Here is a 21,178-nt window from a genome sequence, read left to right on the forward strand (position 1 = left end):
AGGGAGCTCCTAACCGCCTTATCAAATTCTGCTTAGGGCAGCCACACGTGGTCAGTCAATACGTATGGAATCAAATTGATCTGAAAAGTACTCACGTTAAGGTATGAATGACCAGTATGGGGGCCACCTGGGGGCCACCTGGGAGCCACTGTGTTTACTAGGCTTCAAAGCCTTAAGGAAAGAAAAGACTTTCAGCTGGCTAAGGAGAAAAGAGTTTTTCCTAGCATGTTGGAGCCTTCCTGGCACCTCTGAATTCACATATCCTGGATAGTTGCCTACTCTTTGCACTTAAAGCTGGCCCTGTTTCCAAACATTCAGTCTGACGTGTTTTCCCTCCCGGCCCTCTGTTGTGGCTGGGTGATAACGCAAGGGTGGGGCCCGATTACCGCTCTTCTGAGACCTTTTGGCTGGAAATCCCACAAGGCTGCAGAAACAACTGCTTTGAAGCATTTGAGACACCAGTGATGAAAAAGCAAAGCTGCTGTCCCCTACAAATGCATTCGCTAACTTAGTTCATCCTCTACCATATGCATTTTTCCTGCTTCAGGACAGAGCTGGCAGCAGTGAATGCGGGAGTTGGGGGAAAACATCGTGGACAGGTGGATACCATGAAATTACATTCCTAACGTTGGGTGGAAGGAAGGGGGAAATGAACAGTATCCACATCATTCTCCCATGAAGTTTTCCACTAGGATTCTCCCCAGGGTCACATTTGACTGTACAGATGTGTCCTATTGGCATAGAAGGCTGCTTTTGGTTTCATTTCTGTATCCCCATCCAGATGAAGCTGTGTAGGTCCAGTCAGTTCTGTTAAGAATAGTCCCCTTGTAGGAGCCTGGATAGTAAAGACTAGTAATTAAATGTTTTTCAAACCCCAACTCAGTTTATTTTGAGAAGCTGTCTTCTTTTAAACATTATAAACATCAGTTGAAGTTTCAGAAAGTGGACATGTCTTAATCAGCACAGTCCAATAAATATATAATGTGAGCCACCTAAGTAATTAAAAATTAAGTAGTAATTTTATTTAGAAAAGTAGAAACAAACAGAATTTAATTTTAATAATATATTTTCTTAAACCCACTACATTAAAACATCATTTCAACAGGTGATTGACATAAAAATTATTAATGAGCTATTTTAATTTTTGTACTAAATACTTGAAATTCAGCATCTATTTTTCACTTCCAGAGCATCTCAATTGGGATTCATCACATTCCAGGTGTTCCTGCAAAGGGTGTGGCTGGTTGGTTGTTATCTTATACTGTGACGCTCTTTGTATCTTTAAGTGGCAATGATTTAGATACCTTCTCCAGGATAAAAATATTTACAATGTGAGAATCAGTGTGCCTTGGACAAGTGATGCCCTGGTTGTAGAGAGTGAATTTAAGAGAGTGAATATTAGAATTGGGGCTTCCAGTCTGGGCGTCCTTTAGGGATTTAATGAAATATATATATATTTTAGTGTGAAATGTACAGGCTTTGCTGGCAATCTGACATAAAGGAGAAATTAGCAGGGCAAGTGACTCTTCTCCTGGCATCTGCTCCCAAGCCCTGGGACCATGAAATCCAAGAGTGGGAAGGAACTTTGGAGATTATGTTGAATCTTATTTCTCCTTGGAGATCATGTTGAATTGTTTCCCTCTGTGTGCCTCAGAATCACAGAGAGGAATGTCAGTAAAATATTGATTCCTGGGCTCCCATCTCAGAGAATCAGATTCAGGTGGTCTAGGGTGGGGCCTGGGGCATCTTTTTTTAAACCTCCCCACTTGCCCTCCGGTGATTCTCATGTATGGCCTGGGGTTTTAATGCAGAAACATCCACTTCATTTTATAGGTGAAGAAACAGAGGCTAATGGGTTAAGTGACTCACCTCAGGTCCCACCGCTTGTTGGCGGCAGAGTGGGGTCCGGAATCTAGGAATTCTTCCCATCCCGGTCTCATACACAGAGAAGCATTTCCATAATACCTCTGTCACGAGTTTTTTTTCCTGTTTGGTCGCAAAATGACTTTCATTCTGAATTGAGATACATTATCCAGCTCAACGTAGATTAGAAACTTCAAGTAAAGGCTATGAACCCTTGTTTCCCAGAAAAATCTCCAGATCAGTGATACATTTGAAGTGATTCTGATCTGGGACAATGGCCCTAAAGGCTGCTCATTTGAGGTTCAATCGGAACCTGAAACTCTGTACTTAATACAGGGTTTTCTTGGAAAGGATAGGGAGGAACCCCGATGAAGCAAACACGTGAGTCCGATCAGGCTTGTCTTCATTGACAGCTGGAGCGAGTGGTTCATTAACAGGGGCCTCACACAAAAGCGCCAAGCGGGCAGTGCGCGTGCGCACAGTGGGCTGGCTGGGCGCTCAGGTCACCTTCGAGTGGAACCGCCAATGCCCGGCTCCTGTCCCTCTGCCCCGGCATGACCGTGTAGGTGCTGTGTTGCCAGACCTTTTGATTGCTCAGTCGCTCAGGAAGACAGAAGTGCAGGCCTGTGTTTCTGTTTTTGTGAAGTATTCTGATTTGTGAATGTTGACAACTAATTCAGTTTTTAGAAAAACGCCATAAGGGTCAATTAAAGCCCACTCATGGGGCTATTCTACCTGTAAGCATTATGAATGCAAACTTTTAGTTAAGTCGAAGACTTCTTCAGACTCAATTTTGAGTTTTATTGGTTTACCAAATGTGTGATCTAATACCATAATGCTTACTTTTGCCCAGGTCCTGTGAAGCTGATGGAAGCAGGCATCCGTACCAGAGGGAAAAATAGTGGAAAAGTAAGTACCTCAGTTCCTTTTAAAATTTCATTCGTTTTCTCACTGTCCACGTTATTTTTGTGATGTGTCATAAATTTTCATAATGAAGTTGAAAGTAAAGATAATTACTGTTCTTAAAATCTAGTATTATTTATTTTAAAATTCTTTTTGAACGTATGTCAGGCTATAATTAGCAATGCCATGGGATAGGATAGTTCTGCTATACAGGGCTGTATAAGGAAAAATGTTTTCATTCACTGTGAAATGAAGTGGAAGTTTCCATTGGCGTCCTGGGGCAACCTCTTAGCCAATGAAACGATAACCCAAATAAAAATTAGAATTACTCTTACCCACATTCTTCATTTCAAGAAGAAGCCATCCTGGGTAAGTACACAGTGTGACACTGAGAGCCCTTGATTGCAAATAATCTAAGGTGTTAATAACACATGAAGCCTATTTAGTTAACAACTTAAGAATTGATACTAAATTCCCCTTTAATCTGAAGTATTCATACAGCAAAAATAAATGTAAGTTATTTGTGAGGCATATTGGAGATGAACGTAAAATATGTATGGCATTTGTATCTTGGTTATTCTTCCTACACATAACCTTGAATTTTGCTATGGTTCTTTTTTTTTTTTTTTAATGTAAAAGGCTCAGAATTAGAATCTGTACTTGTGAGAATCTGTTTCAGGTATATTTCTGTGAACAGTTCTACTGTCCTCAAATAACCAGAGGTGGGTAACTGTTTCTGACAAAAGCTGAAGGGAACAGGATTAAACAAGAATTAGAGCGATTATATTTTCTTTATCTAAAACCTTCAAGTCTTTGGAAAGCTGCTTGGTTTCTATTTTGAGCCATGCTGCCCACATATCTTAACAACAGAATTTTTGCATAATTTTGCTCTTCCTCTTTTTATCTCTGTTTGGGTGTATTTATTATTTCATATGTGATGATGCAAAGCTCATTAAAAGGTCCATTTATATTTTTGTTATCTGTATTGGGATCTAGCTGTTTTTCTCTTACTGTTTATAGAACCTGCACTGTAATAGTCAGATTTGCTGGCAACAGGCCCTTTCTAACACCGTATACATTCCATTCGCCTCTGTGACTCTATTTATGGGAGTCTGTGTGATTTACTCAAGACAAATAAAGACAGTGTAAAAGGATGGGACATGGATTTCTCCATCCATGGAAATTTAGCACTTTCAGAGGGAGGTTTATCTTAGGTTCTTTTTTTTCCCTCCAATTTAATTAAAACAACCACCAAAAAAAGCCTCAGTCTAAATGAGTGACAGTTGGCAGATCTGCATTATTCAACTGGAGGGACTCCAGAGTTTCTGATGCTTGGAGATGGACATGTAATTACCTCCTGTCTGTGACTATTTTCTACCAGGCTAAGCCCAGTGTTTATTGTAAACTATCTGCCATTAAAAGCTGTAATAGCAAGCCTTCTGTTCCTACACCATAAATTTGACTTGCACTGTTTTTTTATTTACCTTCCTGTTTTATTATATTCTTTGAAATGTTTCATTATAAAGGAAGATAACGTTAAGAATGAAAACTGAACACGTTCCAAATTCATGCTTGAAAAAAAAGATATGCTTAGCATACATACACACGTCTGTGTGTGTGTGTGTGTGTATGTGTGTATTTTTTTTTTTTTTTTGCATACACCCAGATAGTCCTGATGGCTACTTTCTGGATATTGGCAGCTTCTATATAACTACTATTAGATGTAGTTACTATTAGTACATCACTTGTTAAATGCTCCAGAAAATAGCCTAAAAATCAAAGTTTAACCAGAGCATATAGGCCCAGGGCATCATTTCTCAAACTTCTGGTTCTCATGACCCCTTTATACTCTAAAAACTTTTGTTTTTGTTTGTGTGGATTATATCTATCAAATTTACTGTATAAGAAATGAGAACTGAGATAATGTAAAAATACTTACTTGTGTTAAAATAATTTAAAAAAACCTTTTACATGTAACATTAATAACATTTTAAAAGGAAAATAACTGTTTTCTTAAAAAAATTTAGTGAGAAGAGAGGGATGGTTTTTAGATTTTGTGTGACTTAATAGAAGACAGATTCTCATATCTGCCTCTTCATTCAATCTGTTGTGATATGTTGCTTTGGTTAAAGTATATGAAGAAAATCTGGCCCTACATAGATACAGAGTTGGAAAAGAGAGTATTTTAACAGCTTTTTCAAATAGTTACGAACATTTTTCTTTGATCCCAAATCCAGACTCAACAAGTGGTGTTTTCTTAAAGGTTAGTTGCAATGAGGAATCTGAAATCCAGTCAGTGGACTTTAATTTACTTTTTTAAAAGAATAGATTTTACTTTTTAGAGTAGTTTTAGGTTTACAAGAATTGAGCAGATAGTACAGAGAGTTCCTAGGTACCACCCCACCCCCACCAGGTTCTATTATTAATATCTTGCGTTAGTGTGGTACAGTTGTTACAATTGATGTGCCAATATTGGTATGTTATTATTAGCTAAAGTTCATAGTTTCACTAGAGGTCACTCTTTGTGATACATAGTTCTATGCATTTTGAAAATGCATGTCATGTGTCCACCATTACAGTATACAGAGTAGTTTCACTGACCTAAAAATCACTGTGCTCCACCTACTCACTCCTTCTCTTCCCCTGAACCCCTGGCAACACTTGATCTTTTTATGGTCTCTAAAGGTTTGCCTTTTCCAGAATACCTTACAGTTGGAATCATACAGTATCTACCCAGTTAGGACTGGCTTCTTTCACTAAGCAATATGCATTTAATATTCCTTTGTCTTTTTCATGCCTTGACAGCTCATGTCTTTTTATAGCTGGGTAATATTCCATTGATGAGTGTATTACTGTTTATTTATCAATTCACCTTTTGGGGACATCTTGGTTGCTTTCAGTTTTTGGAAATGATGAACAAAGTGATCAGAAACATTTGTATGTGGGTTTTTGTGTGAACATATGTTTTCAACTCATTTGTGTTAATATCAAGGAGCATGGTTGCTTGGTTCTCTGGTAAGGCTTGTTTATCTTTGTAAGAAACTGCCAGACTGTCTTCCAAAGTGGCTGTACCATTTTGCATTCCTACCAACAATGAATTAGAGTTCCTGTTGTTCCACATCCCTGCCAGCATTTAGTATGATCAGTTTGTTGGACTGTAGCTATTTAATAGGTATATAGTAGTATCTTACTGCTTTAATTCACAGTGCCTTAATTCCCTAATGACATATCACGCTGAGCATCTTCCATATGCTCACTTGCTATCTGTGTATTTTCTTTGGTGAGGTGTCTTTTGAGGCCTTATACTCATTTTTTTAATTGGGTTGTTTATTATCGTTGAGTTTTAAGAGTTCTTTGTATACTTTGGGCACTAGTCTTTTATCAGATATGCATTTTGTAAATACTTTCTCCCCACCTGTGGCAGGTCTTTCTATTCTCTAAAATCAGTGGTCCTTTCATACTGGTACAGTTTGGTGCCACTTCCTTCATTAATGCTAAGACACCAGCAGTTTTACCCATCATTGTTGTGTCATAGCACAGATTTCAACACAGAGAAAAGGCAAATAGCATCTCGGTATTATTATAAAAATAATAATTTTATGGGCACCCCTGCAAGGGTCTCAGAGATCCCCCAGGTCCACAGACCACACTTTGAGGACCACTGGTCTAGAGCAAACAAGTGCAACCGTATATTTAGTTCAACCAGAGAAAGCCCAAATAAAATTAGAAATCTCGGCTTCCCTAATGTAAAATGTTAACATAGTTTTCTGCAAAAATGATTTAGAAGGCACAGAAGAAATATTATGCACTGAAGTCAGTGTTCTAATTCATTGGGCAGAGTCAATTTTGTTTAGATTTTTTCCCCCAGTGATTCTTGGCAGAATATCATTCTTATTTTTCAAGAAATACATTGTGTATGTGTGTGTAAATCTATCACCTAAAGTTTGTGAGCCAATGAATGTCTCTAAATGGCGAAAAAAAATTGGTAGAGGATGCCAGCAATGGGCTAGTATTTGTATAAAGAGACAATATATGGAGTGCTCAATTTTTTCCTTTCTTTTCCCACTCCTCCACTAGTGTCTAACAAACATAGAAAAAATAGGGAAAGAACTCTAGCTTTGCAAACCAGACAGACCTGGATTTGATTCTTTGCCATGCAGTCTTATTTAACTTCTCCGAGGCTTTTGTTCCCCATCTGTAAAAGGGAAATGAGATCATTGCCAAGGCTGTGAAGATTATATAAGACAATATGCGTTGGGCTGCACCCTGCAGGCCTGCAAGACCTGTACTTACCCAGCTTCATGATACAGGGGAAAATGTGGGGCACAAGAGGATGGCCGTGTCCCAGGTCCCAAGACGAGTCCCTGGGATGTGCCCCATCAAGTAAGGGTTCTGGGCTTCACACAGGAAAGAATTCAACAACGAGCTGTAGTTGAGTAAACGTAGATTTATTCAGAGAGATACACACTCCATAGACCAAGTGTAGGCCATCCAGAAGGCCACGAGGCAGGGGTGGCGGTAGTGGAGGGGAGTGATTAAAGTAAAAGTAGATACACTCTCCATAGACAGAGTGTGGGCCATCTCAGATACCAAGAGAGAGAGTGACCAGAGGCAGGCACAGCACTGCTAGTTTTTATGGGCTTGGTAATTTAATTTCATATGCTAATGTGAGTAGGAGGATCATTCCAGCTACTCTGGGGAAGGGGTGGGGATTCCCAGGAACTGGGAGGAGGTTACCAGTTACAGGGGGAATTGACTTCAGGTTGGCTCATTGGTTACCAGGGAAACCAGCCGAGGAGCATGCCCCTCACGGCTCCTTTGATAAGCTATCTGATAGAGGTGTTCTGATCTAAAGATTAGAACAATCACTAGCTGGGGCAGGGAGCAAGTATGTAGGCATTTACTGATTTGGCTCTGTGATGAAGAGGGAGAGTCAGTCATGTGAATAGGATGTAGGTGAGACAGGGACTAGTTGAGCAGGGGATGTACAAAGAGCAAGAAAACAGCCATCTTGGTGACCTGATTATTCAATATGTGAGGGGTCTTGAACATTATTGGTATCACTCAAAATAGCCAATATTATCATCAAAAGTCATTCCCTCTATTTTTAAGAGATTCAGTCTATTGTTTTTCTGGCCCAGGTAATTTATACATTACTGTGAGTTTACTGGAGAAAATATTAATGAGACTTAGTGTGCCTCTCCAGGAATACTGTTTTCACAGGGACCAAAACCAGAGAAATAAAACTGGTATTGCCAACCCTCAGCAGAGGGACTAAAGATGTGAATGCATATGAGAAGCAGCTAGAACAGAACCTAAGGATGGGACCCACAGGAGGTCTGACGCACAACTGATGGGTGCCTGGGACCCATTCCAAAGGCAAATGTATAGCAATGATCGAAAGTTAAGGGTGAAGTCAAATCATAGGATGTGTTCCAGAAATAGCAGGAATGCAAAATCAGTGGTAAGCCACCAGGGAGATGCCGCAGGGATGCACGTGGCCACACAGAATTCCCATGGGCGGGATTTGTTGCACCTTCCCTTCATCCAGAAGCACCTTGATGCTGCTTTTGGAAAGTGTTACAAATCAAGGAACAGCTGGATGAGGATGTATTTTTAGGGCGGAGGAGACCTTGACACCCTTGAAAGTCAGAATTTGGGTCCTGGAGCCATGTTTCCTGTGCTTTGAATCCTAGCTTCTCTGCTTTCTGTTGTGTGATTTAGGGGGATCACACAGGGCAGTTCTGTCTTCTCAAATGTGAAATGGGGTAAGTGTCAGGAGGACATTGCTTCATGTACAGCATCCAGAACAGTACCTGATGTGAGGTAAGGGCTTAATAAATGCCAGCTTTTGTTATCATTAGTCTGCCACCCATGTCGTTCACTCCTCTGCCAACACTGAGTACAGCTGTGTGACACTTCTGTGCGTGTTCCTGTAGGCCTGTCTCCCTCAGATGCCGTGATGTTTTTGGTCAAGTAGTATGTCCCCCTGATGCTTCCATTTCTATTTCCTAGTTAATGCCATGCCAGGATTACTAAAAAATAGAGCCACAGCATGATGTTATTTATGGAGACTTCAGACCCTCCACCAATGACTGCAGCTTCAGGCCATAGAGTTTTAAAAGATTTCACTCTAAGAATGATTTTTATCGTTTTACTCTTTTGGTATACGAAGCGTGGTCACTGTAGAAAATTTAGAACACTAAGGAAATTTAAGCCACAGGTAATCCCAGAGTTAACACTAGGATTTTGTTTTGATGAATTTCCTTCTAATCATATTTGCACCCATACCTAGCACGCTAAGTTCTTTCGATCATAAAATGCAAATACTGATGGAGAAGGCATTTATCAGGTCTTTATCAATTAGTAAGCCAAGTTTTACTCAATATCAGTTCTAATTGTTGAGGTTTTTAAGTGATAAGAATCTTTGAAGCAATTAAGTGCACACTAGGTAAGGAGTTAAGTTGCCATTCAGTCACAGTGCAGTTATTCATTCAATAACCATTTATTAGCTACCTGCTATGTGGCTCGGTACTGCTAAGCCCTAGTGATAAAGAAATGAAAAACAAGCAAAAACCCCAAACAGTTGGCTCCCTAGTTTAATTGCAGTATTGCTTTCAGTAGGAAAAAAAGACATTTATTAACAACCTAATGGTTCCTCTGTACATGATGGTGCAGCTCTCCATTAGGATTCTTAAAAAGTAGAAGTAACAGGGAAGGTAGAGTAGATGTACTTTTCCCTATTCTTTCCACGAAGTATAACTGAAAACCCTGATCATCATCTTTAAAACAAACAAAAGAAGACTCTGAAAGGTGGACAGGCAGAATGGCTAGGGACTTCAGGACCTGAGGAACAATATGGCGGTGAGTTTCTTGAGTTTTCTTTTTTGCCTGGTACATCCCAGACTTGGAGCAGAAGGAGCCAGCAACCTGGAAATGCCAACAGGAGCAGACAAGAAAAACCCAACAAATGCCTGCTGTCTCTACTCAAAGGACTGGGAAAGGGGCAGCCTAGCAAGACAGAGAACTTTGAGAAATGCTATGGGCTGAATTGTATCATCCCCCTGACCTCTACCTGCTGGCCAGAAAGATTTTGTATGTTGAAACCCTAACCCCACAATGTGTTAGTATTTGGAAATGAGGCCTTTGGGAGGTAATTAGGGTTAGATGAGGTCATGAGGGTGGGGCCCTCATGATGGGATTAGTGGCTTTATAAGAAGAAGGAGTGTGAGAGTCTGCTTGCTCTCTGCCACGGAGGACGTAAGTGAGAGGTGGCCATCTGCAACACAAGGAGACAGCCCTCACCAGACATTGACCCTGTTGTGCTTTGACCTTGGACTTCCAGTCTCTAGAACTGTGAGAAAATAAATTTTGGTTAAGGCACCTAATCTCTGGTGTATATATTTGGTATAGCAGCCCAAGCAGACTAAGATAGATTTTGGTGCTAAGAAGTGGGGTGCAGCCATAACAAATACCTAGACATGTCAAAACAGCTTTGGAACTGGGTGATGGGTAGAGTCTGGAAGAGTTTTGAGGCGCTTGCTAGAAATATAGATGTTAAAGTGATTTTGGTGAGATCTTGGACAGAAATCAAGAACAGGTGTTTGAAAACTGGAGGAAAGGTGATTTTTGCTATAATGTAGCGAAGAACTTGGCTGAATTGTGTTCTAATATTTTGTGGAAGGTAGAACTTGTGATTGATAAAGCTGAATACTCAGCTGAGGAGATTTCTAAGTAAAGTATTGAAGGAGAAGCTTGGTTCCTCTGAATACTTACAGTAAAATGTGAAAGGGGAGAGATTAATTGAAGAAGGAATTATTAAGCAAAAAGGAACCAGAACTTGAAGATTTGGGAAATTCTCAACCTATCCATATTGTGAAAAATGAGAGGTTGTTCTGAAGAGAACACTAGGAGTGTGGCTGAACAGCATTTGATAGAGAGGTCATGGGTGCAGCTCATGGAATTAATCAGTCATTTCAGCAGAAGCCAGGAATAGAGATGGGTTAATACCAGGAAAGACACTGCCAATTTGAATTAAAGGGAACATTAAAAAATGAGATGAAATGAAGGAAGGCTGTTAGATTTCTTAAATCCTCTAAGTTCAGACCATAGAGCTATTTGGCTCCAAATATGTGCTATTTAAAGAAAAGGAAGAACAACCCTGAAGGCAATTCAGAGATCATCAAAGCCACCACCTGGGTTTCAACAGGCCATGCAGCTTCTGAGCGAAGGGGCCAGATCCCTGTCTGGCAGAGCCACAGAGATGGAATCACTGTCTCAGTGGGTCCATAAGGCAGAGCAGAGAACCAAACAGGATTATTCTCAGGCTTTAAGGTCTAGTGGGACTTACCTTGCTAAGTTTAAGACTTGCTTGAGACCCATCACCCTTTCCTTCTTTTCTGTTTCTCCCTTTTGGAATGGAAACGTCCACCCTATGCCTTTCAGCATCTACAAAACACCTACAACAGTCAACATTATATTAAATGGTGAAAGACCCAAGTTTTCCCCTAAGACTGAGACAAAGCAAAGATGTCCACTCTCACCACTCTTATTGAACCTAGTGTTGGAAGGTCTAACCAGTACGATAAGGAAAGAAAAGAAAAGGCATATAAATGGGGAAGAAAGGAATCAAAATGTCCCTATTTGCTGATGACACAATTGTCCACATAGAAAATACCAAAGAATTTTCCCCCTCCCCCCCCCCCCCCAGAATACCCTAAACCAAAACAAACAAAACCCTGTGGAATAAATGAGTTTAACAAGGTTATGTGATACAAGATCAAGATACCAAAATCAGTTATATATACTACCAATGAACATGTGGATACCAAAATGAAAAATATAATATTAACAATCACTCAAAAAATGCCTAGGTAAAACTCTAACAAAACAAGTACAGGACTTTTATGTTGTAAACTATACAATATGAGGACAGATATCAAAGAAGATCTAAACAAATGGAGAGAGATTCCATTCTCATCAGTTAGAAGATTCAACATAGTAAAGATGTCAGTTCTCCCCAGATGGATCTAAAGTTTAATGTAATTGCTATCAAAATCCCAGAAAAAATTTTTAAATAGATATAGAGAAGAATAGTTTAAAATTTCTGTGGAAAACCAAAACAAAAAGCTAAAACAATTTTGAAAAGGAATAAGGTGGGAGTAATCAGTCTATGTGATTTCAAGACTTACTCTATAGCTGTAGTAATTAAGATTGCATAGGATTGGCAAAGAGACACATTAGATACATATTAATGGAATAGGAAAGAGAATCTAGAAATAGACTCACACAAATATGTCCAAATGACTTTTGACAGAGATGTAAAAGCAATTCAAAGGAGGAAAGCCTTTTCAAGAAATGGCGCTGAAGCAATTAGACAACCATAGGCAAAAACAAAGTCTCATATTTTTCTACCAAAAAGTAACTAAAAAAGATCACCAGCTTAAATATGAAATGTAAAACTAAGATTTTTAGAAAAAATAGGAAATCTTTGAGATGTAGGGCTAGGAAAAGTGTTCTTAGACTTGACACTCAAAACAGGGTCCATAAAAGGAAACGCTGATAAATTAGACCTCATCAAATTAAAATTTTTGCTCTGCAAAAGACTCAGGTAAGGGGATAAAAGACAGCTCTGGAAATATTTCTATAAAGAAAATATTTGCAAGCCACATATCTGACGTCTAGAATATGTAAAGAATTTTTTAAAACTCAACAGTAAAAAAAGTAAAAATCCAATAATAAGATGGCCAAAAGACATGAAGAAAACAGTAAAGATGGCAGATAAGCACATGAAAAGATGTTCAATATCACTAGTCATTAGGGGAATCCAAATTGAAACTTGCCTGTCAGAAATGCTAAAATAAAAAATAGTGACAATATCAGATGCCAGCAATGATACAGAGAAATTGGATCACTTACATACAACTGGCATGATGTAAAATGGTGCAGCTGCTCTGGAAGACAGCTTGGCAGTTTCTTTCTTTTTTTTTCCCCTCTGGAGCATTCTTTTCTTTTCTTTTAATTTAAGTAAAGTCAGTTACAATGTGTCAATTTCTGGTGTACAGCATACTGTCCCAGTCATGCATATACATACATATATTCATTTTCATGTTCTTTTCCATTAAATGTTATTGCAAGATATTGAATATAGTTCTCTGTACTATACAGAAGAAATCTGTTTTTTAATCCATTTTTATACATAGCGGCTAATGTCAAATTCCCAAATTTATCCCTTCCCTCCTTCTTTCCCCCAGTAACCATAAGATTGCTTACTATGTTTGCAAGTCTGTTTCTGTTTTGTAGATGAGTTCATTAGTGTCCTCGTTTTTTCTTTTTTTAGATTCCACATATGAGTGATTTCATATGGTATTTTTCTTTCTCTTTTTGGCTTACTTCACTTAGAATGATGATCTCTAGGTCCATCCATGTTGCTGCAAATGGCATTATTTTATTCTTTTTTATGGCTAAGTAGTATTCCATTGTATAAATATACCACAACTTCTTTATCCAATCATCTGTTGATGGACATTTAGATTGCTTCCATGTCTTGGCTATTGTATATAGTGCTGCTATGAACATTGGGGTGCAGGTATATTTTTGAATAAGGTTCGCTCGGATATATGCCCAGGAGTGAGATTGCTGGATTTTTAGTTTTTTGAGGAATCTCCATACTGTTTTCCATAATGGCTGTACAAAACTACATTCCCACCAATAGTATAGGAGGTTTTCCTTTTCTCCACACCCTCTCTAGCATTTATTGTTTGTGGACTTTTTAGTGATGGCCATTCTGACTGGTGTGGGGTGATACCTCATTGTAGTTTTGATTTGCATTTCTCTGGTAATTAGCGATACTGAGCATTTTTTCGTGTGCCTATTGGCCATTTGTTTGTCTTTTTTGGAGAATTGCTTGTTTAGATTTTCTGCTTATTTTTGGATTGGATTTTTTTTTCTTATTAAGTTGTATGAGCTGTTTATATATTCTGGAAATTGCATCATTTGTCAGTCCTTTGTCAGTCACATCATTTGCAAAGATCTTCTCCCATTCTGTAGGTTGTCATTTTATTTTACTTATGGTTTTCTTTGCTGTGCAAAAGCTTATAAGTTTAATTATGTTCCATTTGTTTATTTTTGCTTTTATTTCTATTGCCTGGGTAGACTGCCCTAGGAGAATATTGCTAAGATTTATGTCAGAGGATGTTTTGCCAATGTTTTCTTTTAGGAGGCTGATTGTGTCTTGTCTTATATTTGTCTTTAAGCCTTTTTGAGTTTATTCTTGTGTATGGTGTTAGAGAGTGTTATAACTTCATTGATTTACATGCTGCTGTCCAGTTTTCTTAACACCCCTTGCTGAAGAGACTGTCTTTTCTTCATTGTATATTCTTGCCTCCTTTGTTGAAAATTAATTGACTGTAGGTCTGTGGGTTTATTTCTGCGCTCTGAACTCTATTCCATTGATCAATATGTCTGTTTTTGTGCCAATATCACACTGTTTTGATTAGTGTAGGTCTGCAGTATTGTCTGAAGTCTGCGAGGGTTATTCCTCCAGCTTTGTTCTTTTTCTTCAGTATTACTTTGGCAGTTCTGGGTTTTCTGTGGCTTGGCAGTTTCTTAAACCAAACATGGAATGACCACACAACCCAGCAATGACACTCTTGGACATTTACTTCAGAAGAGTTCACACAACCTAGACACAAATGTTAATTGCAGCTTTATTCATAGCAGCCCTAAACTGGAAACAACCTAGGTGTCTTTCAGCAGGTGAATGCATGTGAGTGGCAGTATATCCACAATACTACTGAGCAGTGGAAGGAATGAACTATTGGTACAACAACACTTCCATGACTCTCTGGAGGATTAATGTGAATGAATAAATCCAATCCCCAAAGATTATATACTATATGATCCCATTTATATAACATTCTTGAAATGACAAAATTATAGAAATAGATCAGTGGTTGCCAGAGGTTAAGGAGGGGATGGGGCTGGAAGAGATGTGGGTGCACTTATGAAAGGGCAGCATGTGGTGAAGGAAATGTTCTGAATCTTGATTGTATCAATGCCAATATTCTGGTTGTGATGGTCCTATAGTTTTTTTAAGATGTGCCACTGGGGGAAACTGGGGAAAGAGTATACAGGATTTCTCCGTATTATTTCTTACAACACATGCGAATCTACAGTGATCTCACAAGAAGTCTCTTAAGAAGAGTCAGGTAATGCTTTTGCTGCTTGGGATATGACAGATGTCCCAAGAGAGAGTCCTCCAGCTTTTCCCTACTCCAAGCCCACCTCAGAACGACTGTTCAACTGCTCACCTTTAGGGGTTCCCTGTTGCCCCTATCTAGAGCATTCCATTTAATGCTCACTGCAACCCTGTGAAGTGCCATTAGTCTCAGCTCTCTGATGAGGAACCTGAGGTCAGTGAGGTCCACTGACCTTCCCCAGGCTACATAGGTGCAAAGCCCAGTGTTCTCAGACTCTAAAGACCATGCAATAAGCCACCTTCAAGATGCAGATGATCACATTTTAATTAAAGTGGGGAAAGGGGGTGGAGAAGAGAAATTTTAGAGGACTCAGATCAGGTAGGAGCAAGCCCAATTTTACATCTCCACCCATCCCATCCTGCTTTGAGGAGATGAGGCCTTTTCAGAATTTCCAACTCAGGGACATCTTGCCCCCTCCTTTGAGACTCTCAAAACCTCTGGTTCAGTGCCGTCCACACTGCTTGCCAGTCAACCTCAAGGAGATGTGTCTATTAAAGATGACATATGGAAAACATGCATCCTGGGTAGCAATGCCGGGGCACTCCAGAAGCCCAGAGGAGCCAGGTGCCAGCCCAGGGGAGTGGGCAAAGCAGGGCAAAACCTTCCCAGGCAGAGGCTCAAGACTAGGTCCCCAGGATTACAGTTCATCATTGCACAGAGCTCAAGAGTGAGGGGGTGGGAGAAGAGAATGCAGAGGGTGGCAGGGCCGACTGCACGCTCTAATCCCCTGGTTAAAAATACCACCCTAGCTTTACTCTTAGAGATCCTGAATTCAGCTCATCTGCAGTAAGGGCACTCCAGTGCGGCCAGCGTCCTGGATGGAGGGGCTCGTTGGTACACAGGCTGGCTGGTACAGTCTGAGTCTCCTGTAGCTTCCACATCCAGCCCTCTGAAATTATGGCTACATTAACGATGAAAAAGTCATTGCTTAGAGATACTTGCTGAAGTATTTACAGATGGGACCACTCATGGACAGCATCGAATTCCGTGCTAATGGGTTTGGTTTATATTTTGAAGGCAGAGGACATAATTGAAGGACGTCAAGTAGACGTGGTTACAAGATCAGATTTGTAATTTTGAAAGGCCACTGGGATTTGTCCCAGTAATGTCCTTTATAGCAAAAGAAAGTCTTGAATCACAGGTTGCATTCTGTTGTCACATCTCTTTAGCCATCTTTAATCTGAAATGCTTCCTTGGAGCTTTCACTGTCTTTTCTGAACTTGACATTTTTGAAGGATCTGGTCTGTTATTTTGCAGAATGTCTCGATTTGCGGTTGTCTGATGCTTCCTCACGGTGATATTCAGGTTATGCATTTTGACAGAAATACCCCAGAAGTAATGCTGTGTCCTTCTTAGTGCAGGGTATCAAGTGATGTGCACGTTAATCGTGCTGCTAATTCAGATCACTTGGTTAGAGCGGTGCCTGTCAAGTCTCTTCAATAGAAAGTTATTATTTTTCCTTTTGTAATTTACAAATTGATTCTCGTCAAGAGAGATTTTGAGACAATTGTAAATAAGTGGTTACTCCTCAAATTTTTACCCTTTAGTAAAAATTAGAGATTTTTGCTTGAATCAATTATTAACATGATGGTCGCCAAATGGCAATTTTCTACTTTCATCATTCCTTCTGTATTTACCAGTTAGCTTTCTTTTGTAAGGCAGAAATTTCCTTTCTCTTCAATTTATTTATTTAAACACACATGTGTTTCTTTCTTATGTGTTCTTTCTTATTTTTTTCAATAAATCCCTTGACTTTTCATCTTTCTGCATCATGTTTTAGGTGTTTCTCTTGTAAATAGCCCGTGGCTAGAATTTTTATTTTCAGACTGACTTTCTAACCTTTAAACAGTGAGTTTTATTCATTTATACAAATTGTAAAAATAGTATACACGGAATTATTTCTGTAAGAAAGGTAGATCTACACGTACTGATGTAGAAAAATGTCTAGGATGAAGTTTTAAGGAAAAAAACAAATTGCATAAAAGTTTGTATGATATGAGCCCATCTGTTGGGGGAAAGAGTGTATGTACATATATTTCCATAGTCATAAATGTTTCTGGAAGGTTTTACAAGGAGGGTAACATTGGTGGCTTCTAAGGAGCTGGAGTCGGGGTCGGGGGTCGACTCATAGTTTACACATTATTTAAATTTTAGTTTCTGTTAACAGGTGTTCTCTTCTCATTAAAAGGCCCAAGGCGTCTACCAACTATAAAGCCCACAACACAGGACAGAGACTGATGAACACTGCCCTGCGTATTACTCAAGGCTGTTAGTGGAAAGCCCAGGCAGGGGGTATAAGAGCAGGCCAGAGGAGGGATCGGGGAAGCCCCCAGGAGCAAATGACATCTGAGTGCAGTTCTGAAGTGGGGCGTCTTGGCTTCATGGAGATCAGGCAGGCCTGGATTTGAGTCTCTATTTAGCTACTCATCAGCTGAGTGACTTTCAGCAAATTCTGCAAGTCCCAGGGGATTTCTGGGAGGATTAAAACTTCTAATATATGCGTACAGCACCAAAATAGTGCCAGCATAAACATCCCATATATTTTTGAAGAATACATAGGTGTTCAGCAAGGAAAAGGGTGGCCAAGAGAGAAAGGCCATCATTTAGAGGACGAGCACGAGGTTTCCTGGGCCCAAGCTTCGGGTGCTGGCCTGGAGGAGCAGAGGGCGACACGGGGATAGCTTATGAAGCGGCTGAGTTCCATGCCGGTTTGTATTTTGAAGGCAAGGGGCATCCGTTGAAGGATTTTAAGTGGAAATGGTTACAAGAGCAGATTCATAATTTGGAAGGTCATTGGCAGCCGATGGAGGGGAGAGGGGCTGAAAGTGGAATGAGGAGGTCCAGTTAGATTGCTGCAGTAATCCAGAAGGAAGAGGAGGACCTGAACTAACACACTTGGCTGTGAAGCAGGTGGAATCACGGAGATCTTATCGCCTGATGTATGTGAGGGTGGAGAAGGAGGGAATCCAGATATCTTTGTCTTAAGCACTGTTTGTATGGCGGTGGGTGCAGGCAGACAGGTGGAGGAATAGATCTGGAGGAAGGAAGAGTCCAGCTTTAGGCATGTTGAGTTTAAGATGTCTTCGGGACATACAAGCCCCTGGTTCTTGAGGCTGGAACTCAGAAGGAAAAGTCTGTGCTGGAATTAAACCCTACTTTGCCAGTGCAGGAGAGGAAGGGTAGAGAGGCAGAAAGGCAGTGATTATTTTGGGTAATGATCAGGCATGACAGGGTAATGACCTGGTGGATTACTTGGTCTTAAGGTTCTAAATAGAAGGTTGATTGAAGTTTCAGTATCAATGCAATCAGGGCCTAAGGGAGCACAGGAGGCCTGAGGATGACACCAGGAGGCTGATGCTGTTAAAATAACAGAGTAACATTAGGTGTGTCCAGCAAAAATGTCAATTGTTTGTGCTTCCAAGGGGGAGCTATAAATATGACAAGTGTTGAAACACATGTGGCAAGTGGTAGACTTTGCCTGAAACTGACAACCACGTTACTTTTTCTGATTAGATATCTAAAGATATGGATTGGAGCGTAGCTGATAAAGGCCATTAAATCAAGAGAATCCTGAGTGAAATATTTGAAAGCCCATGTCAAAAACGTTTGGTGCGGTTCATTGTGGTTCATTATGGTTCCAAAGCAGTATCCAGAGGAGGAGAATTAGGAAAAATGATCAGAGTAGCATTAAAGAAAAATGAAGAATCCAGAATTTTGCCTTCACAGCAAGCACCCTGTGTAACTGACAGGGTGACCTGAGGCGGTTGCTGGGGGCTGAGGCTTTCCATGGTTTTCAGCCTGGGTCCCCAAATCAGGGACCTCACAGTCCATGCAGCCCTACAGATGATTTGCAGAGTACTAGGTGAATATATGTGTGCATTTTCTGGGGAGACAAATCCCCAAACCACTACTGTAGCAATTGAGCCTTTTCTCTCTCTGGCTTCCCTCTTCTTTCTTCTCCCTTTTATTAATTCCATTTTTTGTTTTCTTATCCATGCCTTGGGCTTAACAGACCACAGAAGGAATTCGCTTACCCCACTGTCTAGTCCTGTTCATCCCACATATGGTTGAAATGACTGCTGACTCTTGGTCTAGGACAGTGATTTCAAGCACCCCACCTTCATGTATACATGAAATGGAACCTCCTCCGAATTTTTTGTTTTATCCAACAAAATCTTGCATAGAGACCAGTTTCGAAAACTGATTTTAAAAATAAATAGCAACTGTATGCAGCCAAGGTGGGAAGCCTGGCCCCCACCCACCAGGCCATCCCATCTGAGGTGTATTTTTAAACTGCCGGTGTAAAGGAGGGCGCTGGGGTGGAGACCAAGAGAACAGCTCCATTAACATCACGACTGGGGAGCAGCATTACCCAGGGTGTCAAGAAGCACAAGATGAGTACATTTCTGATCCTCTGGGCTTAAAAGATTATCCCGATGGGGCGGCTGTTGAGGAGGGAAAGGAAGCAAACTCTGGCTTGCCCTGCTTGGTTTAGCGTAGAGTATAATGTGAGTGAAACTGATGCTGCGGGCCTGATATCTTCATCAGTTTGATCAGCTCGATTTTCATGCCTTCAAGGCACACTCCAGCTTGCAGCTGGGCTTCTCTGCAGAGTGGGCTATTTGTGAGAGATTTAGGAAAGTCTATCGGGTACAGGCAAATCCATCTCTAATGCTGGGGGTAAAAAAACCCACTTAAACTGCAAAACAGTGCATATGATTTGTGAGTTATGAAAAGAGGATTTTTTCTGTATGGGTGCATCTTCAGATGGCTCCTGGACATTTAAGAAATCCATAGGAAAGAATGTCAAAGTCATTAGCCCCTGTTCCATCTTAACCCTTTACTGACTGTCCATGAGTAGATAGCTATCCTTAGGTGGCTCCATCTTCTTCTTGGGGCAGAGATGGCGCCGCTCAGACAGTCGTGAAGATTTGAAGGTAGTTGTGGCTGCTCCTACAACTAGGAGAAGGGCCTGGCACTCCTGTGGCACCGGGAAGCCATGTGGCCTGCCATGTCCTTCCCCAGCCCTGCATGAGGCCAGATCACCTGTCTGGCTCCTCATGGCCAGGTTGCGTGGGGTAACCTGGATATTTCTACCGCCCTGGGCTTTGGTGCCCAGGTGGCAGACCTAGTTCCTGTGAGTCCCCTTCCAGTTTTTTGATGGATTCTGTTACATGCTTGGCCAAGGTTCTCTAACCATCTGGGCTCAAGTCTTCCTAAGCTGCCCTCATTTACTGCCTTTATCCTCCACGAGAGCTCTACTCCTTCCTCTATCCAGGGATTTTTTTATCACCTGCCCAACTTGCCCCGCCTAGTTCCCTGCCACACCCTCTCGCCCTGCCTAGTTCCCTGCCACACCCTCTCGCCCTGCCTCCTCCCTGCCACCTTGCTGCTGTCCTTGGCAGACGTCCTCACTCCCTTGCAGGAGCATAAACTGCAGAAAGAATCACTTGGAGAGGCCACGCCTTTATTCCAGGGATGATGCCCCTACCCTAGCATTTATTTGTAACTCTTCCCTTAAAGCCCATATTCCTGTTGTTTTGAATATCTTCAAAATATTCTATATTTTGGGAACTGTATTTCAGGGATTGACATTTCAGATGGCCGGACAATATTCAAGGTCACTCACGATAGCAAAGACTGTGATCAAACCCGACACCACTATTTGTCACTAAAGTAAGAAGATTTGAGTTTCTCTTGTAACTTGTAATTGGGGCTCCAGAAGAAATTCCAGACTACAGACTATAAGCATGAGGCCAGGGGCTGTGTTTGTCCTGCTCCTCACTTGGTGCTCAGCGTGGAAAATGGTAGGTGCTTAATCATATTTGCCGAGTGAATGGGTAGGAGGACTTCCGAGAATGTCTGGTGTGGGAGCAGCATCCTTTGAACAAGCAGATGGACCCCTCGAGACGCCAGGCGTTTGAGGACCCCACTGGCTTAGCCCAGAATCCCAACCCATTTGTTCTTCTCCCCTTAGTCCTTTATGCTCATGGGGAAATACACTGCCCACAAGTCGCGAGCCCAGAGAGTTCGTAACAATTAAATCAGGAATGTAAACCTTGGGATCATCGACATGTTGAAGCCATGTGTGCAGATGCTGTTCCCAAGGGAACCGCTGCAGAGGCTGGTGGTCAGTACCACGTGTCTGAGCC

General features: G+C 40.9%; 1 protein-coding gene and 1 long non-coding RNA gene across 5 annotated transcripts in view; one reads left to right on the forward strand and one right to left on the reverse strand.

Moving 5' to 3' along the window:
• Positions 1-2,164, reverse strand: part of MARCHF10 (membrane associated ring-CH-type finger 10) — an 88,497-nt gene extending 86,333 nt beyond the window's left edge. For all 3 annotated transcript variants that reach the window (XM_010956006.3, XM_074343440.1, XM_010956005.3), the window contains exon 1: positions 1,870-2,164. The gene's annotated coding sequence lies outside the window, so the exon portion shown is untranslated. The remainder of the gene's footprint in view (positions 1-1,869) is intronic.
• Positions 2,165-2,308: 144 nt separating this feature from the next.
• LOC105069795 (uncharacterized) overlaps positions 2,309-21,178 on the forward strand; it is a 29,920-nt gene continuing 11,050 nt past the window's right edge. The window contains exons 1-2 of one of the 2 annotated variants that reach the window (XR_835355.3): positions 2,309-2,425; positions 2,717-2,772. This is a non-coding gene — a long non-coding RNA (uncharacterized LOC105069795). The other variant, XR_835354.3, reaches the window with a different exon arrangement.

Source organism: Camelus bactrianus, chromosome 16, assembly GCF_048773025.1.
Source record: "Camelus bactrianus isolate YW-2024 breed Bactrian camel chromosome 16, ASM4877302v1, whole genome shotgun sequence".
NCBI lineage: Eukaryota > Metazoa > Chordata > Mammalia > Artiodactyla > Camelidae > Camelus > Camelus bactrianus.